The following is an 11,270-nucleotide window of genomic DNA, read 5'->3' as shown; positions in this document are numbered from 1 at the left end:
ACTAGTGTAAGTTTACCATTTTATTGCGTTGCAACGTCACGAAAAAGGGACATTTGTTTATGTCAACAAAAAACTAAACATTTAATCATTTTGATATTTCGGATGCTCTTTGTACTTGGAAAGAGCTTTCAAATGCAATCTAAAGCGACTTAAGAGCAAGTCCACGAACAGGGCATACCCCTTTGTATGGGACGTCGTTTTGATCTCACCAATCTGCCTGAAATTTTCAGGGGTTGTTTGTACATATAAAACTAGCATCTGGCCAAAATATGAGCACTCTAGGACAACGGGAAGTGGGGCAAATCGGGACACAAAGTTTGAAGGTTCGAAAACGTCAAAAATCTTAAAAATGCTATAACTTTGGCAAAACTCAATATAATTTTAAATTTCAAAATGCATCTGAAAGGGCTTAAAAAATGCAACAAAATGCAGGTAGAAGCATCCCAATTGGTTAAATTTAAAGGGAGTTATTGGCATTTTAGTGAAAAAATAGCATAATTTTCAAACTCAAATAAAAAAGTGTTCCATCCAGATATCAACTCGGTTCGACCTGCAGCTTGTAGGGGACATCTGGAACTACCATCTGAGACTGAGAATGCTTTGGGTAAGGCAGTTTAACATATTAAATAGACACTTTTACTTTTTGTGAATTTTTTGGATGTACATTTTTGCTCGGGGGACCCCTTAGATCCCATTTTCTGGTGATAATTTTATCATTTTCGTGTTCCTGAGACAATTTCACAATAGAAACATGCACAAAAATGTTTATTTTCATCCATTTTAACCCTTTCAAAAATGAAAGTTAAAAAAATCTTCGATTCACATTTATTGAAAATCAAGTTCGTTTCCAAGGATACTAGATGACACCAGAAAAAAAACAGCTTCTTAATTTTTTTTAACTTTCATTTTTTATAGGGTTAAAATGGATGAAAATAAACATTTTTATGGATGTTTCTGTTGTAAAATTGTCTCAGGAACACGAATATGATAAAAATATCACCAGAAAATGGGATCTAAGGGGTCCCCCGAGCAAAAATGTACATCCAAAAAATTCACAAAAAGTAAAAGTGTCTATTTAATATGTTAAACTGCCTTACCCAAAGCGTTCTCAGTCTCAGATGGTAGTTCCAGATGTCCCCTACAAGCTGCAGGTCGAACCGAGTTGATATCTGGATGGAACACTTTTTTATTTGAGTTTGAAAATTATGCTATTTTTTCACTAAAATGCCAATAACTCCCTTTAAATTTAATCAATTGGGATGCTTCTCCCTGCATTTTGTTGCATTTTTTAAGCCCTTTCAGATGCATTTTGAATTTTGAAATTATATTGAGTTTTGTCAAAGTTATAGCATTTTTAAGATTTTTGACGTTTTTGAACCTTCAAACTTTGTGTCCCGATTTGCCCCACTTCCCGTTGACCTAGAGTGCTCATATTTTGGCCAGATGCTAGTTTTATATGTACAAACAACCCCTGAAAATTTCAGGCATATTGGTGAGGTCGATGCGAGATGGGTATGCTTTGCTCGTGGACTCGCTCTTAATTGGTTGTCTAGATCCAAAGTTACAACAGGTTTAAGTTTGCGTTGCAACGTCACGAAATTTTAAATCATATTGGTCACATGGCAAAAAAGGTGTATGCGTAGTTGGTTGTTGAAGATAAAAGGGTACTAAATATTATATATTTGTTATATAATGTTTCCGAGCATATTTACAGAAGAATTGTACATGGGTCATTCACAAATTCCGTCATTTAAGTTTGATGCAACTCAACAAAAAAAGTATTTTATGAAACTTGTTGAGCAAATCAAAATAGACCGATGTTCACAAGGGGGAAAAATTCTAAAACTTTCAAAAAAGTAATCACGTGGTTACTGGATGGCCCCTTTATGATAAACTGATTTACGTGAGGGTTCATTCTAATACAACGCAACGATTTTTTTTATCCCACACCCTTATGTAAGACAAATTACAGTGAAATTCATTAAACAATAAAAATCACGTGATTCGATTGTTTTTTTTTCTCAAACTTTTGTCACACTGTTGTTGGACGAACCCTTACTTAAATAAGTTTTATGCAACGTTTAGTTGTTCACAATTAAAAATGTTATGTTGCGCAGTTAAACAGTTTTATTATTTCCTCAAATTTAATTTAAAAAGCACAAAAGTCAACAAAATAAGTTACGTTGTTTGCAGATCACCCCTTAGGGTCCATGAACAAACGATATGGGAACTTTATTTATAAATTTCAGCCCTTCTGAAAACTTGAAGCTCCTTACCTCCCTTCTAAAACTTCCACGTGTTTTGAAAGTTGCCCAAAACCATTAAAATATTAAGGGAGCGTTCTTGCATTACGTAACAAAACATTTATATTTTTAGACCCCCTCCACCCCCTGGAAATACATTTCCGATACACTTTTTTTGTATAAATCCTCGAACCCTCTTCCCTCCCCCTTGATATTACGCCGTTACGTAATGCATGGACGTCCCGTTACATGGATAGAGGACGGGAGAGAGGGGGGGGGTACCTTCGTGATAATGGAATAATACAAAAAAAAAATATTTTGAAAACCCTTTGGAAAACTTCGTAAATCGTACTGCAACTGTGAAAGCAGAATAGGGGGAGGGGGGGGGGGGTCTAACATGGGCAGGCCAATCAATTCACATGTCCTTGTACTGTCTATTAATGTCTTATAATCAAATCTTAACCTACAGTTGTTCAGCCTAACAAAAACTATGATTTATTTTGAAACTATAATTTCGTGACGTTGCAACGCAACGAAAAACCCTGTTTTCAAAAACAGAGCGTTGCAACGTCACGAAATGTAAGCGGTCTTCAAAAATCGAGGTTTAATTTTTTCGAAAAACTAATGATTGCATTCGATTTGTTGGCCAATTTTACACTAAAAATGGAAGAAGAACTCCAAATTTGCCGTTTAACAGAGCTGAGTTAATGGCGAAACATGAATTGGGTCAGGATTGAGAAAAAGTCGCCCTCTCAAAAATAGAATATTCGCTTAAAATAATGTTTCAACATTGTTTCTTATAGGAAATTTAATGTACTTTCCGAATCTGTAATAACATATGTACCTTTTCATTGTAATTTTTGAGTTACAGCCGAAATACTGAAAAAAGAAAAGTCAAAGCGTTGCAACGTCACGACGGAATGTGTCTATTATAAATTCAATAACCCTCCTACCCCTTTCCCACTTTTCCATTCCCCAATCCCGATTTCCCCAACCCCAATTTTCCCATTTCCACTTCCCCCTAAAAATATAATAATTTGCCAATTTACACTAACACACCACACCTAACTGATTCGGAGCGTTTGGTACGGTATGTCCACGCATCCTTCCTCCCGTGATGATTCTGTGAAATGTGATCCATTCATAGAATCTGTCTCTGCGGTTAATGCAACGCAGTAGGCCTGGCCGCTTTAATTTTTGCTATACATTTTCGGGGTAACTCGGATGTACTGCAATTATTAATACTGACAAGAAAGGACTTGGGGCGTAATCTAACCGCAAGTTCTTCCAGGATGCTTTCTTCGGACTGGCTGCGCTTGTGTTCGATTAGATTAGATTAGATTAGATTAAATTAGATTAGAAATATTAAAATTTTAAAATATGCATTTCTAATGTACTGATTGCACACCAAATTTCGCTTCGTTTGATACCCATATTGCAAATTATGAAAATTAGATTAATTTCGAAACGTACGGTATATTATTGACAAATTTTGAGTATTTATTCTATGAAACTCACAACATTTAAAAAAAACATATATTCTTAGAGAAAGCATTGAAAATTTAGCATGATTTGATCAATCAAGTCGATTTTAGAAAGATTTTAAAAATGAGTTCTCGTTCATTATCGGCGATGGGATTAGTGCCGATAGAATTATCGAAATAACGATAACGATAGAATTATCGTTATCGTGCCTCGATAATTTTATCGTTCAGAAAGTAAAAACAAAACAAAATTCTGAGAAAAAAATGACAAAGAATTATTGATCTATCGTAAACCGGGTTACTTTGATAGGTTTGGGATATTTCCGCAAAATGAAGAGTAAAAATTAAAAAACTCACAGAATGGTATAGAATCATACTGAACGTGTTAGAAAAGTGTTCAAGAAGAAGCTTTCATAAAATTTTGAAAAGTTTTAAAAATTATTCAACTTTAGTTAAGAAAATGTTGATGAATAGCAAAACTCTAACATTTTCATAGTGTCATAATTTTCTCAATGAAAATGATTTAGAATCGGAAAACGGAAAACGGAATTCATTTTCGGGTTCTTCACACAATTTTCCCCTAGGAAACGGTGATATAAGTTTAAAAATAATGAATATCATGCGTTTTTGGAACATAATTCAAAAAAATCTCCAGGCATTTTCAGTAGAACGAATTTTAAATAAAAAGTAAAACTTTTGATATCAGCATTCTTAGTGATGGTTAAGGCTACCAACTGTACGGATTTTTTCCTTACCATACGGATTTTCGAACCTCTTCGCGGATTTTTAACAGGCCGGAATTTTTGTAGGGAATTTTACGCATAACACGGATTTGTACGGAATTTTAACAACTTTTTAATCATTGAATTGCTTTTTTGATTTGGTTGAAGCTTTTGTTAACTACACAGAAAAAATATGTGAATTTACTTGACACGGAAAAAATGAATTACATGTAAACTCAGTTGATGTTAACGTAAGATTCGACGTAAACGGTGGAATCACACGTAAAATCATGTTTTTACGTATAATTTGTTACAAATTTACATCAAATTGCATTTAAATTTAAATGTTTAATGACGTGCAAAAGTGTTACATCATAAATGATGTAACATTCGGAAATATTTTTTTGTGTGTAGAAATTTTTATTTTTCTGTGAGTTTGATTTAAAAAGGGAGAGTTTTCCTGGGTTTCCTCAATTCAAACTTGATTATCAATAATTCTAGAGTTTTTGAACTATTGTCTTTCATATGTTGATAGGACCTTTAAAAAAAATCTAGAATTGTTCTTTTAGAAATTCCTTACTATATATATTTATCCATTTCCAAAGGCTTTCTAAAACTTGTGAAAACATTTGAACATGTGAATCAACAAATCTAGAGTTTTTTTTAAGGTCCTATAAACTGTTGTGTTTCACATGTTATAGGACCTTTTCAATAAAAAAAAAACTCTGGAAAAGTGTTCGTGAAAACACTAAGAACGGTATTATTCGTAAAAGCAAACTTGACATTTTGTAAACTTTAAAACGTTTAACAAAAAACATTGAAGAACATAACGATTTGATTCAAATCACGGTTTATTTTATGAATACTTTTAAACGTGCAACGTGTGAAATTTGTTAGCTGTAAAAACGACACAGTTTTATGTTTTTAATTCTCAAATTTATTAAATTTAATTTATATAAATAATTCATTGACAGTTTTTGTTATACCATGGTGTCATATCGGCAAAGTGTACGGATTTTTGCTCAGCAAGAGTTGGTAGCCTTAGTGATGGTACATTTGACGTAAAAATTAAATTTGTATACCTTAAATCTAGTTTTATCAAGACAATTTATGGCTATCACAGACAACCCGGAATTCAAAATAAGAATTTTCAACGCAATTTAGTGCATGGACCTCGTGTGGCTTAACCCAGTACATGTTTTAAAAATAATAGTCTTGAGACAACCCTTACAAGTTGCAAAAGATTTCAAGAAGAAATTGAAATTCTATCAATGTCACCCCATTTACAGCCACTTAAAAATTAAGAAGCAAACAAAATTGTTTTCCTGATTTTCCAACAAAAAATCTCTTTTTGCAATTCCGTCGTGAAACTATTTACTTTTCCTGTCATTCTTGAACGACGAAATAGCCTACTTTTCTGTACCAAAAATAACAGAATCGAATAGCAACACTTTTCAAAATAAATGCTGAAAAGTTGAACTTTTCAGCACTTGTTTCGAAAAGTAACACTTTTCAACATTTTTTTTTTTATTCAAACGATTTGTTGACAAAATACATGAAAATTTGACATAAAATTTCACTCAGTGTGTGTTTTTTGGAATTGCAAAAAATGTTGTATGGAACTCGTTGCAAAACTTGATTTTTTCAGCACTCTTCGTATTTATTCAACTCGGTGAACCTCGTTGGATAAATGTACGACTCGTGCTGAAAAAATCCTCTTTTTGCAACTTGTTGCATAAACTACTATTATATGCTCTGTCAATTACTTGATTTTCCGATCTCTCAAAAAATAAGTTATTTAATTAACGAATATCATTTAAAAGGGCCAAAAGCAGTTTGGAAAAATCACAAAATTGATTGAGAGTAAAAGACTTAAAACGTAATTGTATGACTTTGGTACAACAAGGGTTTTGCAACTTTTTGAGCGCAGCTGTTTCGGATAGAGAGATAACATGTTCCGCACTCGAACATTCTCAAAAGGCAAGGAAAACGACAAAGAAATGAGCCAGTCCTGAGGATTATGGTCGGAATAGATAGTGTGTTCGTAGAGAATGTATTAAATTTTAAGTTTCCCGAAATCCGATGAAGATTCCATTTGAAGAGCAGCTCTGAATGAAAGGAAAAAGCAGATCCCTAAATTTGGTCCAATTTTGAGGTCAACCATTTAGCATCCTTGAATGGAATCGTAGCAAAGTTATGTCTTTTTCGGGGAGCCTCGTAGGTTTTCCGGCAGTTGAAAAAGAATAAAGGAAGCGATTCCATCCTAATGGAGCCCGAATCCCTCGCGGCAAATGGTTTCGAGCCAAACGATTCCAAGACTAGGGCCAGAAGGTCTTCTTTTTGCGGGGATTTAGCATTTTAAAGTTTAAAGTTTTGACCTTCGGCCCGATTCACTCTGCTGATGAAATTCTGATTTTTGTTTCCGCCAGCCAGCCAGCCAAATCTCGACGACAGTCCAAACAAAATAAGCGCCAAAACGAACAGATTGAGCTTTCGCGTTTTTCCCTCACGAGGGGCGTTGGCAACGTTGGACTTTTTTTTGCGGCGTTTGCTCGGAAACGCGCCACAAAGAAGCTCCCTGTCGGGGTTCTGACGGGAACAGTGGCTGAAAAAAGTGGGGTCAAAATTGAGATTTGGGTAATTTTGTGGATTGAAAATCTAAAATGTAACAAGACAATGTTGCATGACATGTTTCAGGCCAACGTGACACAACAATGCCGCAGCTGTCAAATTTTAATTTTGACCGTTCAAAACCAGCAACCAGCAACACTGTCCAGTGCCGTGTTCCCAGGGGGGATAAAAAAGCCCCGGTGCTCGCTCGGATTTATGTCGGATTTCATGTGTCACATTTTGCGTCTTTTGTGTGACGAGCTGTGTGTGCCTTCCGGTTTTGCCGCGGAATGTAGTGGCGTTTTTTTTTGCGCCACGTGGCAGTGAATCTGCGGTTCGTGTTTTCTCGCAAAACCGTACCCAATAGTGAACTCGCTGAAGTTGATGCTGGCGCAGATCATCAGCGAGTCGTTGGCACTGCGGGCTTGCCAAGCCCGTTACGGGTTTTGCGGTTTGCCCCTAGAGCACAACGCTTTTCGCGTTGACTAGTTGATAGATAAGGGTATGAAAGCTGTCGTATTTCTTGTTGAAATCCAGTTAATACCTGGTAAATGAGATCTTCCTTATTGCTAATTTTGGGCGTGACAAAATTAAAGGACGTTTTGGCCTACACCAGGACGCGGAGAAAATCCTGTCAAAATCTTACCCTAATCCCGCGTCTCATTTGCGTTCGATATCGTCGAAACGATGGCCAGCTCGATGTTTCTTCAAATTACGCCAGCAATGTTCTAGGTCCCTAACCACCAGGTGATTCTGTGTCCCGGGAGACGCTACAGTACTGGTCAAAGAATTCTAGTGACATTTTGCTTTGCAATATCTTCAAAAGCAGTCCTGTAGCGTTCACATAAAATGTTATCTAGTGACAATATCTTGAGAAGCTGTCTTGTGACAATATCTTGAGACACTGTGTTGTAACACTGTCATGCGACAATTTCTTGAGAAGCTGACTTGTGAAACTGTCTTTTGACACTGTCTTGAAACACTGTCATGTGACAATGTCATGTGACACTGTCTTGTAACAATTTCTTGTGACACTGTCTTGTGACACTGTCTTGTAACACTGTCTTGTGACACTGTCTTGTAACACTGTCTTGTAAAGCTGTCTTGTGACACTGTCTTGAGAAGCTGTCTTGTGACACTGTCTTGAGACGCTAACTTCAAAAGCTGTCTTGTGAAGCTGTCTTTTGACACTGTCTTGTGACACTGTCTTGTGACACTGTCTTGTAAAGCTGTCTTGTGACACTGTCTTGAGAAGCTGTCTTGTGACACTGTCTTGAGACGCTAACTTCAAAAGCTGACTTGTGAAGCTGTCTTTTGACACTGTCTTGTGACACTGTCTTGTGACACTGTCTTATGACACTGTCTTGTGACCAGGGCTGCGGAGTCGGGTCATATTTCAAACGACTCCGACTCCGACTCCGACTCCGGCTTTCTCAGATTAGCCGACTCCGACTCCGGCTCCGGCTTTCAACAAATGGTTGGCTCCGACTCCGACTCCGACTCCGGCCTACCAACTCTAGCCGACTCCGACTCCGACTCCGACTCCAGCTTTCAACAAATGGTTGGCTCCGACTCCAACTCCGACTCCACGTATTTTTAAATGTTTCAAAAGTTAGTTAACTATTATTAGTTAATTATTTTTAAAACATTGATAAATAGGATTATTTAAATACTCTCTAAGCGTCATGTTTTTCTCAAGAAAAATAAGTTAAGTAAAAGTAAAGTAAAGTAAATAAACGGAAAAAAAGTTTCCAGGTTACAAATATTATACGTTATGGAAACAGAAATCAAAAAATATTTTCAGTTTTAGAGGCATTTTGAGAAGAACAGTTTTGTAAGTAAATTTGGATTTATTTTTTTCAAAGCTAATAAATTTTAATATTAAATTGTTATTTTTGAATGAATAACTAAAAGAAACCTAGCCTTATTGATCTATTGAACAATAAAATTCAATTTGCTCACTTTCAGGCTGACATTTGTAAGAAGCACAGTGACAGGCACCTTGTTTTTTAAATGACAATTTTAAACGAAACATTTTTTTATTTTTTTTAAGACGTACATGGACATTACGCCATGGCTGAAGGAGATTATTATTGCAAATCAATGTATCTAAACAATTTTTTCGTGGAAAGGACGCTTAAGATGTCCTTTTCAAATATCTGTGACATAAAAAATATTTTACCCTGGAAATTTTTATTTTTTTTTTAATTTTAAAATTTTATAAACTTTAAAAAGGAGGTTCACGATACTTCGTGAAACCTAAAACGAAGCTTTATGAATGATCTTGTGCCTCCATCAAAATATATGAAAAAACTTAAAATATAATAAAAAACAAATATCCAAAAGTAAAATATTTTCTAGGTCACAAATATTTCATTTTTTTAAGGTACATTGATTTGCAATGATTATCACCTTCCGTCACATTGGCGTGGGACATACAGTATGAGAAAAATCGTACCAGTTGATAATATATTGATTTTGTTTTTTTTTTAATAAATTAAAATCCTATATTTTGTTCTATACATTTTTTTATTAGTTTATTTTTGTACTGAATTCTTGAGATTTGTTCAACGATAATTTGCAACGATTTCAAAATAGTTTACCTAAAATCAACATCAAAAATCAATGATTATTTCAAAATTTGTTGCAACTTCTTTTGATATTTTTTGATAGTTTCAATTATTTAAAATGCAACACTTTGATTTTCTTGTACTCACACTTAAACGGCGGTCACATAATTTTGATGCATGGTGGCATGAAAGTATATCAGAATTTGCATGAAAACTGTCCTCGTGCATTTTTTGCGATATATGGGTATGACATTTTTGCCCGTTACCGACAATTATCGACACCGACGGCTTTTTGGTTGTACTTCACGAAAAAAAACCTTATCAGAACGAGGATTGAACCACCAACTTCTTGGTTATTGATCCGATACACTACCACAGCGCCATGGACGCTAGATGAAAAGTGAGTGGAAGAGCACCAACATATGCTTCTCTTTGGAGTGTTGCTCGGGGATGGGCCAGCATTATATGTGTTGGTGAGAACTGCAGATCGCTGAAATGTTTACACGCGGGCAAAAATGATCTACGAGCTTGCTGCAAAAAATGTTATAAAATGTGACGTTTTCTGCAGCAAATCCACTGTTGCAGATTTTGAGATATATTTTTCCTTTAGGTGTGATTATAGTGCAGGGGTGCCAAACCTTTTGGCCCTGCGGGCCAGATCTGATTTTTCTGAAGCAGTGGCGGGCCGGTTATAAAAGTTGAAAAAGTAAACACAATTTTTTTTCAATTTTCTTATGATTGGGTTCTTTTAAAGTAAATACATAAAAGCACTAGTGTTGCAAATATGGTTCATATATCTTGATTTTAAGAATGAAAAACAAAAAAACATTCAAAAATGTGTGTATTTGACTTATTTTAATTTTCATTTGTTTAAAATTGTACACCCAAAGGAAATATATAGCTCAAAATCTGCAACAGTGGATTTGCTGCAGAAAATGTCACATTTTATAACATTTTTTGCAGCAAACCCGTAGATCATTTTTGCCCGCGTGTAAACATTTCAGCGGTCTACAGTTCTCACCAACACATATAATGCTGGCCCGTCCCCGAGCAACACTCTAAAGAGAAGAATATGTTGGTGCTCTTTCACTCACATTTCATCAAGCGTCCATGGCGCGGTGGTAGTGTGTCGGATTAATAACCAAGAAGTTGGTGGTTCAATCCTCGTTCTGTTAAGGGTTTTTTTTGTGAAATACAACCAAAAAGCCGTCGGTAATGTCGATAATTGTCGGTAACGGGCAAAAATGTCATACCCCTATATCGCAAAAAATGCATGCAGATTTTGATATACTTTCTTGCCGCCATGCATCACAATCATGTGACCGCCGTTTGGGTGATATAGATATTGTTTTGACGATTGCAATTAAATACCTTGATATATATTTTTATTAAAAAAAAAAACATTCATATTTCAATGATCGTTGCAATTTTTTGAAATTTTTGATGCATTTTTTAATATTTTTAAAATATTTGCAGCGATTTATTTTCAGTATTAATATTTGGATTTTTAAAGCTTTTTTTAAAAAAAATATCAGTAAAAAAATGCTCTGGAAAATACATTAGTTTTGCTTACTTATTTATTTAAAAAAAGAAAATAGAAAAAAAATCTTCTGAAAAATGATCTGAAAGACAACAATCCAA

This window comes from Culex pipiens, chromosome 1, assembly GCF_016801865.2.
Source record: "Culex pipiens pallens isolate TS chromosome 1, TS_CPP_V2, whole genome shotgun sequence".
Taxonomy (NCBI): domain Eukaryota; kingdom Metazoa; phylum Arthropoda; class Insecta; order Diptera; family Culicidae; genus Culex; species Culex pipiens.
Note: the sequence above shows the minus strand (reverse complement) of the source record.